At 37.6% G+C, this 21,555-nt stretch overlaps 1 pseudogene; it reads left to right on the forward strand.

Moving 5' to 3' along the window:
* Positions 1–7,999: 7,999 nt before the first annotated feature.
* LOC131166674 (uncharacterized) lies at positions 8,000–14,770 on the forward strand (annotated as a pseudogene).
* Positions 14,771–21,555: the final 6,785 nt, after the last annotated feature.

Below are 21,555 nucleotides of genomic sequence, written 5' to 3' on the forward strand. Positions count from 1 at the left end.
TAGTCATAATCCTTGTGCTTGTTAGCCAAGGCAAGGACGTAGGCAATTGGTTGAACCTCGATAACATTTATGTGTGTCACTCTTACCTTACTGCTTTCTGGTGCATGTGTGTTTGATTAAATCGTTTTATTTACTTTATGGTAAACATTTACTTTACTTGCACTAGATTGACCATAGGGTTGTGAATATACTGGTGTTAGGAGATTAACCTAGGGATTAAAATTTAAAAAATACCAATTCACCCCCCCTCCTGGGATCATGGTAAAGCTAATAAATACCATCATCTATCTTTGGGCACTAGGCGGTAAACAATTTAAAATGATTTGTCAATGGCGTACTTACCGATTTTGCATTAACCATGCTAAACCTCTCCAATACCTTCTTCATATAGCTACCCTAAGCTAGATAACCACAATCTCCCTGCAGTTTTGTCCCTGTGAATCTCCATCCCAAAAATCTTCTTGGCTATACCCAAATCTTTTATGTCAAACTCTTTTTTCAATTGATTTACCTTAGTCATGTCCTTCACAGCAATCAGCATGTCATCAACATTGTAGACACCCCATTTTTACCCAGGCCCAATATATTTATTACTATTATTATTATTATTGTTATTTTATTTTTATTATTATTATTTTTATTATTTTATTTATTCTTATTATTATTAATTTTCATTAATCTTATTATTATTATTATTATTATTATTATTTTCTTTATTATTATTATTATTTTTCATTAGTATTATTATTATTACCTTTATTTTTATTTTTTACTTCTATTTATATTGTTTATTATTATTATTATTATTTATTATTTTCATTATTATTAATATTATTTTTAATTATTATTATCATTATTATTAGTATTTTTATCCTTATTATTACTATTATTATTATTATTTTATTATTATTATTATTATTATATTATTATTTTTATTATTGTTATTTATTTTTGTTATTACTATTATTATTATTTTGCTATTTTTACCTTATTATTATTTCCTTATTACCATAATAAGTAGTTATACTCATATATATTGTTTCCAAAAAGAAAAAATACCAATATATTTATTATCATTATTATTATTATTAGTATTTTTAATATTATTAGTATTTTTATTATTTTATTTATTCTTATTATTATTATTATTAATTTTCATTAGTTGTATTATTTATTATTATTAGTATTATTATTATTACTTTTATTTTTATTTTTACTTCTATTTTATTTATTATTATTATTTATTATTTTCATTATTATTAATATTATTTTTAATTCACTTTAGTATTATTATTATCATTATTTTTACCTTATTATTATTATTATTATTATTATTATTATTATTATTATTATTATTATTATTACCATATTAATAATTATTTTCATATATATTATTTCCCAAAGAAAAAAAAATACCATAAACTAAAAAGAAAAGGGTGGATGTAGGGTTTCTAATTTTTGCTCATAAAAACCTTTTCTTCTCTTCAAACAGAGGGGGGGGGGGGGGGCGCTGCACACACAGCAGCTAGACATTCCAACGGGTGCGCACAGCAGCAGCGGCAACTCCAGCCGCTGCTCTTCATCTTTTTCCTCTATCCATCTCCAGACAGCCTCACTCTCTCAATTCTCTCCATCTCCTTCATCTCCCATCACCCTCTCTGCACAGCCCGGCAACCCCCCTCACGGCCTTACCCCCAGCCGTCTCCCTCATTCTCCCATCCATCCATCACGGCCAGCATCCACAACAACAACCCTGAGACACCTCCCGCTCCATCTTCCAGCCAACCACAGACCAGCAGTCCACACCATAGCCGCAGCGACTTGCCACGAGCCTTTCCCAGACACCCACGGCCGCACCCGGCGCTGCTCACAGCCATCCTCCGACGGTGCTGCAACCACTCCAGAACCTTTAATCTCCTGTTGCTGCCGCCACGAGCCTGAGAAGCCTGTGGGAGACTGCTACACTCCGGTGATACCACTCACGGCCACTGGTTCCTCCGGCCATCCCTGCAACACCAGAACCTGCTGCAATCATCCAGATCCACCTGAGCCCGAGGCCACCTAGCCTGCCAGCGGCTATCTGAGCCGCCCCCGCTGTAAGTCACTCTGCTGCACACACTGCTGTACACCGGACACACACAAATATATATTTATTTTAGTGCTATTGTTAATACATACATATATATATATATATATATATATATATATATATTTTATATTGACTCTACTCTATCAGTATTGTTATTTGTGTATTATTGTTAATAATATTTATATATTATTAGTATTAGTATTATTATCATGTGAATATTATTATGAATAATTTTGTTATATTATTTATATATTACCATCAATAATATTATTATACGCTTGTATATCATTTTTAATGCTGTCATTATATGGGTTGTATTGTTATTATTTTAGTGTTATGGCCATATTGTTTATGTATTAGTATTAGTAACATTATTATATAGTTGGTTTATTAATATTAGCGTTATTACTATATTAATTGTATTAGTATTAGTATTACGTAGTTTGTACATGATTATTAATTACATGATTGCGTTATTTCTTATATTACTAGTTTGTATATTACTATTATTAAAATTACGGTATGGTTTGGATGTTATTATTATATTAATTATCATATTGATTTTATTAGTATTAATGTTCTATTGTTCACATATGGTTGGTATCATTATTATTGTTTTATTATTGTTATATGCTATTATTGGGTTTATTAGGTAGATTGTTTCATTATTATGTTTAGGTTTATATAGTTGATTTGCATATTTTATATTTTGGTTACGGTTAGCATGTTGATATATCTAGTAATATTGTGTTTAGTATTTTAGTGTAATTAGCACGTTAGTTGTAAGGTATGTTCAATATTATAATGGATGTTACATATTATATATTTATTACTATCATATTTTTAGTATTTTAATGTACACAATATCATTTATCTTGGTAACCTTGGTATTTTGAGGTTATGTTATTATATTGTATATTAGGGTATATTTAAAATTGCTGCCTTATTACTATATATTCTTAACATTGTATATCCTGTTTGGATTTATTGTATTCTCATACTTTGATTTATTGTATCTTGATGTACTTTAGGGTTGGAATTGCTTCCATATAAATTATGTACTTAGGGTTTTTGGTCATTATCGTACTCACTCTGTATTTAATATTTGTGTAGTTAGGGTTGTGTATTAATTTTGGCAACCATTTTGTATTTATTATTTTCAGCAATACCTTGTTTCCATAATTTCATTATTTCTTTACTTGTGTATAGGTTTCCATGTTTTAATTTGAAATTTGGTTTATCTCTTTTACCAATTATTTCCATATGGGTGTAAAGATATTTATAGGACATTAGAGGTGTGTACCATTAGGAACATTATTATTATTACCTTTTATTTATAGTGTGTTATTATTATTATCATGTGTGAAATTATTATGTTACCATTATGATATTTAGAATATGTATTTATTGTTAATATGTGCGTATTAATATTATTTATTATTGTTATTACGGGATTACTACTATTAATATTAATACTATTATTATTATTATTATCATTAGTACCATTATTATTATTTTTACTATTGGTATTTATTATTATTATTATTATTGTTATTATTATGTTCATTATTATAATGATTATTATTATTTTATTTTATTATACATATTTTTTTATTATTTAAATATTTTTGATTTTTATAATCCCTATGATTTTATTGCGAGGGTATGAGCTTTCGGGCATTACGTACCCTAAGCTCTGAAGGAATATATGTATATATTTATTTATTTATTTTTCATAGGTATTTATAAATTCACAAAAAGGAGTAATTTAAAGATTTATTAGGTTAACTTAGGGATAGTTTCAAATTAATTAGGTACCGTTCGTAAGAACGGGTGCGTAGGGGGTGCTTGTACCTTCCCCTCACGTAACCGAACTCCCGAGCCTAACTCTGGTAACATAGACCGATTCTACCCCTAACGGGGTAGTAATCACGTGTTCTAACCACACTAAAGGTTAGTGGCGACTCCGACCTTTTCCATGATTTTTCCATAAAAATATTAAAATTGATTTTTAATTTCGCCGCCCGGGGCACACGCGCTCGCCGGGACGTCACGACAGCTTGGCGACTCTGCTGGGGACCTAGAGAGTCGAGCCATTATTTAATTAGAAATTATCCCAAGGTCTAATTTGATAAATCTTTTAATTACTTCGTATTTTGTAAATATTGTAATTTGTAAATAACTTTACTTAATTATAAATATTTTACTTCCATTATTTGTAAATAACCTCAATGAATTAAGAATATTTTGTTTCCTAATTTGTTGAGCATTAATTGTAGATATTTTGTTTTTAAATATTCTGAATAAGCATATTAATTATAGATATTGTGAATAAGCATATCAATTATAGATATTTTGTATACTAAAAATATTTTGTTTCCTTATTTTTTGTTTCCAAATTTTTTAGAATCAACATGTTAATGGCAGATAATATGTTTCCATATCTTGTGAATAAATAATGGAAGATATCTTGCTTCCATATTCTTTATAGCATGTGAATAAATGTGGGGATAGCGGGGTTAGGTTAAATTTAAATGCACACACTTTCACGCTCTATACCCGAGCTTTCCTTACTAGGACTAGATAGGAGTGTAATAGCGTCAGTCCCTTCGTGGCAGAGCTTGATGGGACCCGCGAACCACTCCACTCAGTGCGGGTTTTATCCGGACCCCTATGGAGGAGGATGAAATTCTAAACTGGGAACCTTTTGTCAATAGGGTTAGAACCTACCCACACATACTTGTCTATAGTCTTCCTTAACTAGGGTAGAGCCATGAAGAACCCTATACATACGTACCTACCCTAGGTTGGGACAGGAGCCACATCCTTCTCCATGAATAGTGTGTTGCATATATGTGAAATACCTTGTATTATATCATGCATTTGACATACATTTAGACATACATACTACTTAGTTAGTATTCTGAAAAAGCCCAATAATGAGACCAAGACCCATCCTTTCAAAAAATGAAGCACTTGGCCCAAGCATTTTAAAATATGGGTTGGCCCAACCCTTTTCAGGTAACTCGGGCCCAATTTTTTGAGAAATAACAAGTATAGGCCCAACCTTTTCCTAAGTAAAAACTCGGTCCAGGCCTGATTTTCAAAATGGGTCAAATCCAAATTTCCATAAATGGGCTTCGGCCTTATTACCCTAAAAATCCAGGCCCATATTTTCTAAACAATCCAAGCCCAAATCCTTTTAAAATTAGGGCCTGATCTCATCATGAAGTATATTGAAGCCCATATTTTAAAATACTTGAGGCCCAAGTGCACACTAAAGTCCACAAGTTCGCACTAAACAAATCCAACGGGTTGACCAACCTAGGTCAACCCCAACCTCAGATCATAATTTGACCCTTCATAGAATCTGAGATACATGGACCGATTGAGGGAAGAGTTGAATTTAAATTGTGGCCCATCAATGATTGTCTTGAAATCTCTCATTAGTGGGACTTTTCCTAGAAAGCTGACAAAGTAGTTAGTTAGGTTACATTGCATCCATGCATTCATGCATAATTTCACACGTAATCATGCCCGATAGGTCACATACATGTTAATATCCCTATTGTTATGTATTTGTGCACTAAGTACACACATGCATAAACACCCCATGCATAAGATAGAGTCTTGGAGAATCTTTTATATAAGTCTACCTCGGGTGGAGGATATAAGTTTCATTATTTTCAGTTTGGTGTCATGACTGCATGCATTGTTTTGAGTTGTATGATACCTTTACTAACATGTTGCATTCACATAGGCATCCTGTCTACTTCATCAAGGTTCTATAAGAGATCTGAATCATTCATGGAGAACACAATGGCTTACCATGAGATTGAGTCCACAGTACAACAATATTCAGAAAGTCAACAGAACAAGTGGGGTGACAGTCTTACTCAGAAATCTATCATCGAACTACCAGCCCGGACTTTCATCAACATAAGATCCAATCCGTTAGATGAGCTAAAAGTCATTTGGAAGGAATGGACCCCAGCACACCGTTTAAAATTCTCTCAAACATATGGGCACATTGGTTTCTTGTTGCATGTATCGGTAAATATCCCTGCCATAGAAGCACTGGTCGAGTTCTGGAATCCACCATATCGTTGCTTTACAATGAACGGTATCGACTTGACACCAACCATCGAGGAGTATACTTCGCTTTTGCATCTAGTCAAGTTACAGACACCATACAAACCTTATGTGCATGATGCTAGTGTTTCGTTCGTGAAGGAGATGTACGATGCTGTCAAGGTCAAAATCCAGAAAACATTCTCAGAGGGAGGTGCAGAAGTAAGGAAAATCTCATGGAAGCAGTTGAAAGAAATAACCGAAAAAGAAGAAAAAGAAGAGGTTCAAATACATATGATGGCATTAGCTATTTACGGTTTGATCATTTTTCCAAAAGAACTAAACATGATTGATCAAGCAACTGTTTCGTTTGTAGCACAAGTACGTAACGGGATTAACCCCGTTCAAGGCATCCTGGCAGAAACCTTCAGATCACTCAACAACTGCAGAATCAGGAGGAGAGAACGTTTAAAATGTTGTGTGCAGCTGTTATATGTCTGGATGGTAGGTCACTTATCGTCTAACAAAGGGGGCTTCCGTAGTATTTTCTCAATGATCCGAATCCCTTTGGCTGAATTTGAGGATACCCAATTGAAGGAGCAGTTAGATAAATCTAAATGGAACACAAAAATGTGTGGCTTGATCGACTCAGGGGTAACTTGGCTGGCGCCATGGATGGTCCGCTCTAACATGATATATCGGTGTGGAAATCTTCCATGGGTTCCATTACTAGGCCCATGGGGAGGGATAGCATATGCCCCTTTGATGGTCAGAAGGCAATTTGGGGCATCTCAGTTTGTGCCTATGACTCACGGATTGGCTGACTCGAACTTTGCATATGAAACAGGAGACACTCAAAACCAGATTAGAAAATTTATGGTGGCGTGGAAGCATGTGAACCTAATAGACCCGAGTGATGGAATTGCCACAGTCCAAGGAAATTATGAAGCATGGCGAGAAAACCGGGTAAACCCCCAACTCAAAAGAATCCCAGAAATCGTTATTGAGCATATTAAATCACTAAGCGCATGCATGCAATTGAAGCCATAAGGGGATCCATGCCCAGTAGAAAAGGGAGATGCAAGAGCAGAAATAAAGAATCAGCAAAAGGAGGCACTAACCTCTGTCTATCGCAAGGAAATCTAGCGACAGAGGATTCGGTACATACAATCAGAAGAAGAGGTCGTGGCTCTAAGGAAGGAAAGACGAAGACTTCGAGCAGCACTTGGACAGAAATCTCAACTGTTAGAAGATGCCCATACCGAAGTTAAAAAGAAATCGCTCTACATACAAGAGTTGGAGAGGCAGGGGGATGAGCAGAGAAGCAAGTATAATCAAGTACTGGAAAAGATTGAGCCGTGCATAATGAAAGCGGGCTACTGGGAGGCCAAGTTTCGGGCTTTGCATAAAAAGTCGACACAGCAAAATGCAGAGATTGTGCAATCATGAGCAGATTTTGATTTAATATTCGGTTGGATTTGTTATTGTATGAAAGGATTCTATTAATGAAAAGCAGATTTTATTTTCTAAAATGATGATGATCTCTTCCATGAACCTTGATTGGAGTGCATTAGGTTGCATACATATGTTTCATATTTGTGAAATTTACACATGTCTTGAAAAGACCATTGCATTTCATGCATTCATATCTATGCATTCACGATTCTAAAAAGGGAAAGTTTTGGTTTGCAGTGCCTAGCGACAGAATTCGTCGAAGCAAGCAACATTGAGACTGTCACGCATCAATACAATACCAGGAGAAGGGCAAAAGAAATGAGTGAACAATTGGAAGGTAGAGTCCTGGGCATAGAGCAAAGACAAGAAGAATTGAATGAAAAAATGAGCGAGATCCTGGAATTGTTGACGAACAAAGGAAAAGCAGTGCAGAATGATCCGGAGACAGATATGGATCCTACTCATCCTCCAGGGTTTACCCCAGTACATGGACAAACGTCAGTTCCACTACTTGGCGTCATGGAGGGTTCAATGCCAAGTATACCCCCGTTCATCCCTAATATACCAGCACAGGGGTTTCCAGTAGTGGGGACTCCCCCATTAGTAGCTTCTGATTTGAGGGTGAACAGATCTGAAACTGAACGTCGATACGATGTACTAGAGGAACGTCTGAAAGCTATTGAAGGATCCAATACATTCGACTCTGTAGATCCCAATGATTTGTGCCTCGTGCCAAAGGTCACCCTGCCACCAAAATTCAAAGTACCAGATTTTGAAAAATTTAATGGAACTAATTGTCCTCGAACTCACCTACGCCTGTATTGCCAAAAAATGGCTGCCCATTCCAATAATGAGAGACTAATGATGCATTGCTTTCAAGACAGCTTGACAGGGGCAGCTATCAGGTGGTATATTCAACAAGATCGGACTCGGATCCGCACATGGAAAGACCTGGCTAATTCTTTTATAGCTCAATACCGCCATGTTATAGAAATGGCACCCGATCGTATGACCTTGCAGAGTATGCAAATGAAGCCCACCGAAACATTTAGAGAATATGCATATAGGTGAAGGGACATGTCTGTCCAAGTCAATCCTCCGGTGGAAGATAGGGAGGCTATTTCCCTATTTGTGAATACTTTGAAAGATCCTTACTTCGGGCATCTCCTAGGGGCAACCCCCCATGACTTCATGGACATTGTTTCTACCGGAGAGAGGATTGAGACGGCCATCAAAGTCGGGAGAACTAAAAGTATTAGTACAGAGACTGGTCTAGGCAAGAAGTGGACAAGCAAGAAAAAGGAAGAAGAGGTCCAGATGGTTCAAAGACAACAATATCAAAGAGAGCATGGCCAAGGGGCTAGGAGGAATTTTGTTTTCGAGCCCTCTGTCAATCAGACAGTTCATACGGGAGGTAGACCCCAAGTTGTTCCTTCCGGGGCCATGCCCGCCCAACCGAATATGCGAACTCATGATAGAGGCATCCAGAGAAATATGAGAAGGATAGATCCTATTCCAATGACATACTCAGAATTATTCCCACAATTGATGGAGAGGAACTTAGTTTCAGTCATTCCTGGAACGGTCGTTACGGCACCTTTTCCACAATGGTATGACCCCGAAGCCAAGTGTGCATATCACGCTAACACTCCCGGGCACACTATTGAACGTTGTTGGGCATTCAAAAATAAGGTTCAAACACTAAGAGAAGCCGGATGGCTAGCATTTGATGATAAACAACCAGGAATTCAAGGGAACCCTTTGCCCAATCATGGGGGTAACAATGTCGGAATGATAGAAGAAGGGACGAATGAGGTGGATTTTGAACAAATGTCTTTAGATTGGGTGTTCAATGAACTTATTGCGGCAGGTCGGATAGGGCAAGAGGCTGTTTGCCCCACTAATGCACTTTGTTTATGTCAGAGTAAAGAAGGAAGATCTGTGAAAAAGTGTGTAACTTTTAGAATGTTTTTGCAAAAGATGGTGGATAACAAGTTTATAGAGATTGGTTGTACCCGCAAAAGTGGAGAGATTGCAGTCATTGGGGAAAACAGGCCGGTATATCATCAGTGCACTAATCAACCATTCATACCTACCATGAACAAGGCTCTTCCCACACAGGAAGCGCCAGCTCGCTTGGTGATCTCTACTCCCAGGCCATTCCCATACAAGAGTAACCAAGCAGTACCCTGGAAATATGAATGTGAAGCGTATGTCGAAGGAAGCACCAGCAATATAGCAGGGGTGAAAGGGATAACTCGAAGTGGTAGGGTGTATATGCCAGATTCTTCTAAAACAAATCGACAGAATGCAGGGGAACCAGACAGGGCAGTGAAAAGTCCAATATCTAATGGAGAGGCCGAAGAATTCCTGAAGATAATAAAGCATAGCGAGTACAACATTGTGGACCAACTAAAGAAAATGCCGGCTCACATATCTGTTTTGTCACTTCTACTAAATTCAGAAACCCATCGGGAGGCGTTACTTAAAGTCCTAAATCAAGCCTACATTCCCCAAGATATCAGCGTTGATAAATTCAATCATGTGATCGGAAGTCTAGCAGCCTCCAATTACATCACTTTTACTGATGAAGAAATTCCGCCAGAAGGCCAGGGGCACAACAAGGCGCTGCATATATCCACCAAATGTAAGGATCATATGATGTCTCGAGTCCTGATAGATAATGGATCATCCCTCAATGTTATGCCAATGACTACACTGCAAAGGTTACCCATTGACCCTTCTTATGTGACACCAAACAATTTGGTGGTGCGTGCCTTCGATGGGACACGAAGAGAGTCAGTAGGGTCGCTTGACATCCCTATTCAGATTGGACCCGTAACCTTCAATATCACTTTTCAAGTCATGGATATTACGCCTTCATACAGTTGTCTCTTGGGAAGGCCTTGGATACATAATACTGGGGCAGTTCCCTCCTCTTTGCATCAGCGAGTGAAATTTGTAGTAGGGGATAAACTGGTATGTGTTTATGGAGAAACCGATATAATGGTTACTAAACCTTCTTCCACTCCCTATGTGGAAGCAGCTGAAGAAGCCCATGAAGATTCATTCCAAGCATTTGAGATCATCAACGTCATTACTATAATGGAGGGATCTTTTATCCCTCAACCTCGGATCTCTTCTTCCACGTGCATGGTGGCCGCTGAAATGATTAAATCAAGGTTTTTCCTGGGAAAAGGGTTGGGGAAGTATCTTCAGGGCATCGCAATGCCATTGTTACCAGAAGGCATGAATGAGAGATACGACATCGGATATACTCCTACTTTAGCTGACCATAAGAAGAAGGCAGAAGAGAAAAGAATAATCCGAATCGAGAGGCGCACAGGAAGAGTAAGTACCAAGTAGGGGGTAGAAGTCCTGCCAATGAATCAGACCTTTCGAAAGGGCAATCAAGTCACTCTTGAGGAAGAAATGAAACAAATGAGCATATTGGCCTTGGAATCAGGGGACCACATGAATGACTCAAGTAGATGGATCTGCCCATTGACAGGAGCAGAAATTCAGAACTGGACATCTTTTGATTACCCAATTCACTTCATGTAATGGCTTTTGCTCATTTTGCTTTCTTTTTGTAATCCGTGGACATTATTGCCTCGGACCGTTTGTCTTTTTCATCAATAAAACCAGTATGCATTTCTTTCGCATTTATTGCATCATTGGGTCATTTGTCAAAGAATTGTTTACCTTTGTTTTATGCAGGGATAGGGAAAATAATCATACCAGTATTCAGGAGCCAGAAATTGACGTTAACTTTGAAAACTTAATCCTAGAAGCTAAAATAGAAGAGGAGACTGACTTATCACCCGAAATGCAAAGAATGTTGAAATCAGATGAAAAACCAACTTTAACCAGTAGTGACCCCACGGTCACAATAAATTTGGGGACTAATGAGGAACCAAAAGAAGTAAAAATCGGGGCACTGTTGGGAGGAAAAGAAAGATGCGAAATGATAAACCTTCTGAAGGAAAATCAAGATGTTTTCGCATGGTCCTATCAGGACATGCCGGGTTTGGATACGGACTTAGTAACACATAAAATACCCATTTACCCAGATAGCAAACCGGTAAAACAGAAACTGAGGAGAATGCGCCCAGATATGTTGATCAAAATAAAAGAAGAGGTACAGAAGCAGTTTGAGGCTGGTTTTTTAGAAGTAGCCAAATATCCAGAGTGGATGGCCAATGTAGTTCCAATAATGAAGAAAAATGGAAAAGTGAGAGTCTGTGTTGACTATCGAGACTTGAATAAAGCTAGCCCTAAAGATAATTTCCCACTTCCACACATAGATGTGCTGGTAGACAATACAGCGGGACATGCCCTGTTTTCATTCATGGATGGGTTTTCTGGATATAATCAAATTAAGATGGCCCCAGAAGATAAAGAGAAGACCACGTTTATCACCTTATGGGGGACCTTTTGCTACAAGGTTATGCCCTTTGGTTTAAAGAATGCAGGGGCAACCTATCAGAGAGCCATGGTAACGTTATTCCATGACTTGATGCATAAGGAGATAGAAGTATATGTGGACGACATGATTGTTAAGTCTCGAGATGAGTATAGCCATGTGATGAACTTAAGGAAGCTATTTAAAAGGCTACGAAAATGTCAACTGAAATTAAATCCAGAAAAATGTACATTCGGAGCTTCTTCAGGAAAATTGTTGGGATTTATCGTAAGTGAGAAAGGGATTGAAGTAGACCCAGATAAAATAAAAGCTATTCGAGAAATGCCTAGTCCCAAAACCGAAAAAGAAGTCAGGAGTTTCCTAGGCCAATTGAACTACATAGCTCGATTTATATCTCAGTTGACTGCTACTTGTGAGCCCATATTTAAGCTGCTGAAGAAGGATAACCCCGAAAAATGGAGTGAAGAATGTCAGAAAGCTTTGAGAAAATAAAAGAATATCTATTGAACCCTCCAGTTTTGGTTCCCCCTGTACCTGGAAGGCCTCTTATATTGTACTTAGTAGTATCAGAGAATTCCATGGGGTGTGTGTTAGGACAACACGATGAGTCTGGAAGAAAGGAGCGCGCCATCTATTATTTAAGCAAAAAGTTCACGGAATACGAATCTAGGTACTCTAACCTGGAGAAGACGTGTTGCGCTTTGGTGTGGGTGGTTAGTAGATTAAGGCAATACACGCTGTATTACACAACATGGCTGATTTCTAAAATGGATCCGATTAAGTATGTTTTCGAGAAACCTGCAGTAACAGGACGGATGGCTCGTTGGCAAATGCTGTTGACTGAATATGATATTACATATGTGACGAGAAAAGCCATCAAAGGGAGCATTATAGCAGAATATTTGGCTGATAGGGCCGTTAATGATTACCAATCCATGGAGTTTGACTTCCCGGATCAAGATATTGATTCAATTGATCAAGAAAAGGAAGGTAATGTTGGGTGGATGATGCTATTTGATGGGGCAACCAACGTATGGGGGCATGGAATAGGGGCTGTACTCATATCACCAGAGGGTAAATATTACCCAGTCACAGCCAAACTCACCTTTCCGTGTACCAATAATATAGCTGAGTATGAAGCGTGCGTATTGGGCTTACAGGCGGCTATTGACCGAGGCATTAAAAAATTGATTGTAAAAGGAGATTCTGCTTTGGTAATTTATCAGTTGACTGGAAAGTGGGAAACCCGGGATTCCAAATTAATACCATATCAGGAGTTCATTCAGGAAATGATGCAGGAATTCGATACTATCAGTTTTTCGCATTTACCGAGAGAGAGTAACTTAATCCCTGATGCGCTAGCAACATTGGCGGCTTTATTTAAGGTTGAGTCCGGAATAGAGATTGAACCCATTCGAATAAGGATGCATAGGGAGCCAGCATATTGTATAATGACAGAAGAAGCTGATGGAAAGCCATGGTTTCATGATATCAAAACATACATTCAATGGAAGGAGTATCCCATAGGAGCCTCTAATAATGACCGAAAGACAATTCGGAGGCTAGCTATGGGATTCTTCTTAGATGGGGAGATATTGTATAAAAGGAATCATGATATGACCCTCCTACGGTGCGTGGAGTTGCAAGAGGCAAGACAAATCATACAGGAAGTACACGACGGCGTTTGTGGGACCCATGCGGGAGGACACTCGTTGGCCCGAAAAATCCTAAGGAGTGGATACTATTGGATAACCATGGAACGGGATTGTATAGAGTATGTTCGAAAGTGCCATAAGTGTCAAATCTATGGAGATCGCATACAAGTCCCACCCACTCAACTCCAGGTTTTATCTACACCTTGGCCTTTCTCAGCATGGGGCATGGATGTGATCGGACCGATAACCCCGAAGGCCAGTAATGGGCATCGATTCATTTTCGTGGCCATTGACTACTTCACAAAATGGGTAGAAGCAGCATCATACTCTAATGTCACTCAAAATGTAATCAATCGTTTTATCAGGAGAGAATTAATTTGCAGGTATGGGATCCCAGAAAGGATAATATCAGACAATGCTAAAAACTTGAACAACGAGGTCATGACAAAATTATGCAGTCAGTTCAAGGTCAAGCATCATAATTCAGCCCCCTATCGACCTCAAATGAATGGAGCAGTGGAAGCAGCCAATAAGAACATCAAGAGCATCTTGGAAAAAATGACAGGGACCTATAGAGATTGGCATGAGAAGTTACCTTTCGCTTTATTGGCCTATCGGACCACTGTTCGAACATCTACAGGGGCTACCCCTTTCTCTTTGGTATATAGAATGGAGGCCGTAATTCCGATAGAAGTTGAGATTCCATCGTTACGAGTCTTAAAAGAAGCAGAGTTAACCGAAGCAGAATGGGTGCAATCTAGATATGACCAGTTGAATCTAATTGAAGAAAAAAGATTGACAGCTATAGTTCATGGGCAGTTATACCAAAGGAGAATGATGAGAGCTTTTAACAAGAAAGTGCGTATTCGACGGTTTCAAGAAGGAGATCTAGTTTTGAAAAAGATTTTACCAATTCATAATGACCCCAGAGGTAAGTGGACCCCAAATTATGAAGGGCCGTATGTGGTAAAGAAAGCATTTTCAGGAGGTGCCCTATTGTTATCAGACATGGATGGAGCCGATCTGGTGGTGCACCCCACAAACTCAGATGCGGTAAAGAAATATTTTTCTTAGAAACCCTGTAAACTCTCAAGGAAATTCAATAAGATGACGATTTGCTTCATAAATCTAATGACTGTTCATGTTTTGATCAAATGATAGATGGCCATCGTTGGCCGATCTGCTTTCCTATAAAAAAGCCAAATAACGATTTACCATTTGATAACCAAATTGAGCCTAAATGATAAACCAGTATTTTTTCAAAAGTCAGTTTACAAAAATTTAACCTGGGTATGGGTCCTTTAGGGTCTGGCAAGTCATATGAGACAACAATTGGCTACTCGAAATGATGGCAGGCCATCTTTCTGCTACCCAAAAGAAACAAAAAGAGATCCCTTGCAAGCCCTTCTTGAGCCTGGAAAATTCAATTTTTGATTAACCCGTCAAAGGATCACACCCCACATTAGGGCAATTTCAAAGGATTAGTCCCAAATGAAGTCCAAACAAAAATGACCGAATCCCTTTATGAAAGAGAAAAACAAAAGGGAGCAGCAAAAGCAAATGGAAATAGAAGAAAAGAGAAAGAAAATAAGGGACACACTACGCATGTGATATTTGACCAAGTTGCCCTTAATGAAAGTGCTGATTTTGAGCCTTATTTAACTCTTTCTTCCTTTAACCCGTACCCCTAGCCTATATTACAGTCCAAATAAAAGACCTAACCAGATTGGTATACATTGTTGTCTCTAATGATTTGTCAGACTCAATGATTGAGTCTGAACTACGTAATGACCTGATCCTGAAAAGGTACGTAGGCAGCTTGTTCAAAAGACAAGTTCGGTCAAAGCCAAAACAAAGTGCCTCAACTTAAACTGGGGCAGAGAATGTCATTATGGGTTGGGATTTTTGAGCCATAGTTTCCCTCTTCTTCAGAAAACCTATATCCCCAAGCCTACGTTTCGTCCCAAGTCTTAAAGACCATCTTGAGATCAAAACATGAACTAAACCTGAGGCAATAGTTTAACTTGAGAATTATAGGGGTTCGCAACGGAATAAGGCAAAAGGAGGGAGAAATGTTTGGGGTCATCGACGAAAAAGAAAAAAAATCAGTCAAAGGGGAATTAAGCTTGACAACTTAACATTCATGTGCTTCGACTTTTTGAATACTGGTATAAAGTTTTTCCTTTGAACTGACATTTAAGTCTGGTAAACTAGTCATCTTGCATATATGATCTTTTGATATAGCAAAGGGATGTTACAATTACATGGTTGGATATTTATAAAAAAAAAAAAAAAAAAAAAACCTTTTTCATAGTCTCAAGAATAGGGTAATCAAAAGAGTTCGCTAATATGCTTCCTGTTTCAGGCATGATCAGCAAATATGACTTAGAGCTTTGGAAATGTGGTGTACAACCGATGAATAAGGCAGAATCTGAGGAGGTTGTGGCCTTCATATGAAACTGAGAGCTTTTACTGATGCATTTGCAATGAGGCAATTGTCGTGTCAAAACTTGTCTCCCTATCCAATTGCATTAAGCAAACAGGGTTAATATTGGTTGTAGATCCATTCAACTGAGGCAGATTTTTTTAGTGAGTTTCCTTTTAGCCAAGTCAATCGTCTCCATGATTGGGTGAATTAAGAAAATTGAGCCAAGATCAGTTACAGATGTGGCAAATATCAAAAGCATGGCCAAGATGAAAGATGAGGTTATTGATCACAGACGCACCAGGGGAAAAGATTCAGGCATTTCCTTCATTCATTACCATACATTTCAGGCATTGCATAAAAACATGTAGCAACATATCCCCATGTTCTGGCACCACAGTAGACAGCATACATGTACTACTGCATTCTAGTCATACCCCTCTTGTCATGCATCTCTTTTGATCATTATCTAAACGACCTTTGTCTCACTAATGTTTGAGTTATTACTCCATGAACTATAGCTCGGGTTCCTACACCCGATGCAAGTCACCCCTCATGAACTATAGCTCGGGTTCCTACCGTGCAAGTCATCCTCCGGATGAACTATAGCTCATGAACTATAGCTCGGGTTCCTACACCCGATGCAAGTCACCCCTCGTGAACTATAGCTCGGGTTCCTACACCCGGTGCAAGTCACCCTCCGTGAACTATAGCTCGGGTTCCTACACCCGGTGCAAGTCACCCTCCATGAACTATAGCTCGGGTTCCTACACCCGGTGCAAGTCACCATTCGTGAACTATAGCTCGAGTTCCTACACATGGTGCAAGTCACCGTCCATGAACAATAGCTCAAGTTCCTACACCCGGTGGAAGTCACACCTCCGTGAACTATAGCTCGGGTTCCTACACCCGGTGCAAGTCACCCTGTGAACTATAGCTCGGGTTCCTACACCCGGTGCAAGTCACCCTCCGTGAACTATAGCTCGGGTTCCTACACCCGGTGCAAGTCACCCTTCGTGAACTATAGCTCGGGTTCCTACACCCGGTGCAAGTCACCATCCGTGAACTATAGCTCGGGTTCCTACACCCGGTGCAAGTCACCCTCCGTGAACTATAGCTCGGGTTCCTACACCCGGTGCAAGTCACCCTCCGTGAACTATAGCTCGGGTTCCTACACCCGGTGCAAGTCCCCTCGTGAACTATAGTTCGGGTTCCGACACCCGGTGCAAGTCAACCCTTCCGTTGAACTATAGCTCGGGTTCCTACACCCGGTGCAAGTCAACCCCCCTATAGCTCGGGTTCCTACACGCGGTGCAATGTCACCTTCTGTGAACTATAGCTCGGGTTCCTACACCCGGTGCAAGTCACCCTCCGTGAACTATAGCTCGGGTTCCTACACCCGGTGCAAGTCACCCTTCCGTGAACTATAGCTCGGGTTTTACACCCGGTGCAAGTCACCCTCCGTCTGTGAACTATAGCTCGGGTTCCTACACCCTGATTCACCTGGGGTTCCTACACGTGCAAGTAACCTATAGCTCGGGTTGCACGTGAATATAGCCGGGTTCCTACACCGGTGCAAGTCACCCTTCGTGAACTATAGCTGGGTTCCTACCCGGTGCAAGTGCAACTCCGTGAACTATAGCTCGAGTTCCTACACTCGACGCAAGTCATCATGTGCTCTCAAGCATACATGCAAATCGTTTTCACAAATCATTTTGGTCTCTTTGTTACCAAGTGGGTACGGTCCAAAATCACGTCTTTTATCTTTGCAGGCTTGTTGCTACAAAAAACGAGGAGAAAGTTCCTACTTTGACGTTGAAGCGACGAAGCCTACAAAGAGGGGGCGCGGGAGCTTTGTAGACAACCACCCCAGGGGGGCCCAAGGGCCCAAGAGAGGAGGACGAGGAGGAGGAGGAGGGGCAGGGGAGGAGGAGGGAGGAGGGGGGGGGGAGGGGGAGGGGAGGCGGAGGAGGAGGAAGGGCAGGAAGCGGAGGAGGAGGAGGATTATTTTATTTGATTTATTATTATTATTATTATTATTAGTAGTCATTAGTATGATTATTATTACCCTTTATTGTATTTTTTTACTTCTATGATATTGTGTAGTTTATTATGGATTATTGCTTAGTTTCATTATTATTAATATTATTTTTAATTATATTATCATTATATTAGAATTTTTATCCTATTATTACTATATTATTATTATTGTATTATTATATTATATTATTATTATTTGTAGATGTTATTTATTGTTGTTATTACTATTATTATTATTTTGCTATTTTTCCTATTATTATTATTATTATTATTATTATTTGATTATTATTCCTTATTACCATAATAAGTAGTTATCTCAATATATGTTTCCAAAAAGAAAAAAATACCAATATATTTATATCATTATTATTATATTAGTATTTTTAATAGTATTAGATTTTCTTATTATTTATTTATTAGATTATTATAATTTTCCTAGTTGTATTATGTAATATTATAGTATTAGTTTATCGTTATTTTTATTTTTACTTGTATTTTAGGTATTATATTGATTTATTAGTTCATTTTAGTATTGAAGATGATTTTTAATGCATTAGTAGATTATTATCATTCTTTTTACCTTATTATTATTATTATTATTTATTTATTATTACCATATTAATAATATTTTCATTATATATTATTTTCCAAAGAAAAAAAATACCTAACTAAAAGGAAGGGGAGATGTGGGGGTTTCTAATTTTTGCTCATAAAAACCTTTTCTTCTCTTCAAACAGGGGGGGGGGGTGGGGGGCGCTGCACACACAGCAGCGGAGATTCCCAAAGGGGGAGAAAGAGCAAGACACAGCAGCGGCACTCAAGCCGTGCTCTTCATTTTTTTCCTCTACCCATCTCCAGACAGCCTCACTCTCTCACTTCTTCCATCTCTCATCTCCCATCACCCTCTCTGCACAGCCCACCTGGCAACCCCCCCACGGCCTTACCCCCAGCCGTCTCCATCATTCTCCCATCCATCCATCACGGCCAGATCCAAAAAACAAACCCGAGACACATTCCCGCTCATCTTCAAGACCAACCACAGACCAGTAGTCCACACCATAGCCACAGGGACTTGCCACGAGCCTTTCCCAGACGTCCCTGCTGCTGGTGTCGCAAACCACCCACGCAGCAAGCTCCGGCCAGCACCGAGACACCCACGGCCGCACCCGGCGCTGCTCACAGCCATCCTCCGACGGTGCTGCAACCACTCCAGAACCTTTAATCTCCTGTTGCTGCCGCCACGAGCCTGAGAAGCCTGCGGGAGACTGCTACACTCCGGTGATACCACTCACGGCCACTGGTTCCTCCGGCCATCCCTGCAACACCAGAACCTGCTGCAATCATCCAGATCCACCCGAGCTCGAGGCCACCTAGCCTGCCAGCGGCTATCCGAGCCGCCCCCGCTGTAAGTCACTCTGCTGCACACACTGCTGTACACCGGACACACACAAATATATATTTATTTTAGTGCTATTGTTAATACATACATACATATATATATATATATATATATATTTTTATATTGACTCTACTCTATCAGTATTGTTATTTGTGTATTATTGTTAATAATATTTATATATTATTAGTATTAGTATTATTATCATGTGAATATTATTATGAATAATTTTGTTATATTATTTATATATTACCATCAATAATATTATTATACGCTTGTATATCATTTTTAATGCTGTCATTATATGGGTTGTATTGTTATTATTTTAGTGTTATGGCCATATTGTTTATGTATTAGTATTAGTAACATTATTATATAGTTGGTTTATTAATATTAGCGTTATTACTATATTAATTGTATTAGTATTAGTATTACGTAGTTTGTACATGATTATTAATTACATGATTGCGTTATTTCTTATATTACTAGTTTGTATATTACTATTATTAAAATTACGGTATGGTTTGGATGTTATTGTTATATTAATTATCATATTGATTTTATTAGTATTAATGTTCTATTGTTCACATATGGTTGGTATCATTATTATTGTTTTATTATTGTTATATGCTATTATTGGGTTTATTAGGTAGATTGTTTCATTATTATGTTTAGGTTTATATAGTTGATTTGCTTATTTTATATTTTGGTTACGGTTAGCATGTTGATATATCTAGTAATATTGTGTTTAGTATTTTAGTGTAATTAGCACGTTAGTTGTAAGGTATGTTCAATATTATAATGGATGTTACATATTATATATTTATTACTATCATATTTGTAGTATTTTAATGTACACAATATCATTTATCTTGGTAACCTTGGTATTTTGAGGTTATGTTATTATATTGTATATTAGGGTATATTTAAAATTGCTACCTTATTACTATATATTCTTAACATTGTATATCCTGTTTGGATTTATTGTATTCTCATACTTTGATTTATTGTATCTTGATGTACTTTTAGGGTTGGAATTGCTTCCATATAAATTATGTACTTAGGGTTTTTGGTCATTATCGTACTCACTCTGTATTTAATATTTGTGTAGTTAGGGTTGTGTATTAATTTTGGCAACCATTTTGTATTTATTATTTTCAGCAATACCTTGTTTCCATAATTTCATTATTTCTTTACTTGTGTATAGGTTTCCATGTTTTAATTTGAAATTTGGTTTATCTCTTTTACCAATTATTTCCATATGGGTGTAAAGATATTTATAGAACATTAGAGGTGTGTACCATTAGGAACATTATTATTATTACCTTTTATTTATAGTGTGTTATTATTATTATCATGTGTGAAATTATTATGTTACCATTATGATATTTAGAATATGTATTTATTGTTAATATGTGCGTATTAATATTATTTATTATTGTTATTACGGGATTACTACTATTAATATTAATACTATTATTATTATTATCATTAGTACCATTATTATTATTTTTACTATTGGTATTTATTATTATTATTATTATTATTATTATTATTATTATTATTATTATTATGTTCATTATTATAATGATTATTATTATTTTATTTTATTATACATATTTTTTTATTATTTAAATATTTTTAATTTTTATAATCCCTATGATTTTATTGCGAGGGTATGAGCCTTCGGGCATTACGTACCCTAAGCTCTGAAGGAATATATGTATATATTTATTTATTTATTTATTTTTCATAGGTATTTATAAATTCACAAAAAGGAGTAATTTAAAGATTTATTTGATTAACTTAGGGATTGTTTCAAATTAATTAGGTACCGTTCGTAAGAACGGGCGCGTAGGGGGTGCTTGTACCTTCCCCTCGCGTAACCGAACTCCCGAGCCTAACTCTGGTAACATAGACCGATTCTACCCCTAACGGGGTAGTAATCATGTGTTCTAACCACACTAAAGGTTAGTGGCGACTCCGACCTTTTCCATG

This window comes from Malania oleifera, chromosome 10, assembly GCF_029873635.1.
Source record: "Malania oleifera isolate guangnan ecotype guangnan chromosome 10, ASM2987363v1, whole genome shotgun sequence".
NCBI lineage: Eukaryota > Viridiplantae > Streptophyta > Magnoliopsida > Santalales > Ximeniaceae > Malania > Malania oleifera.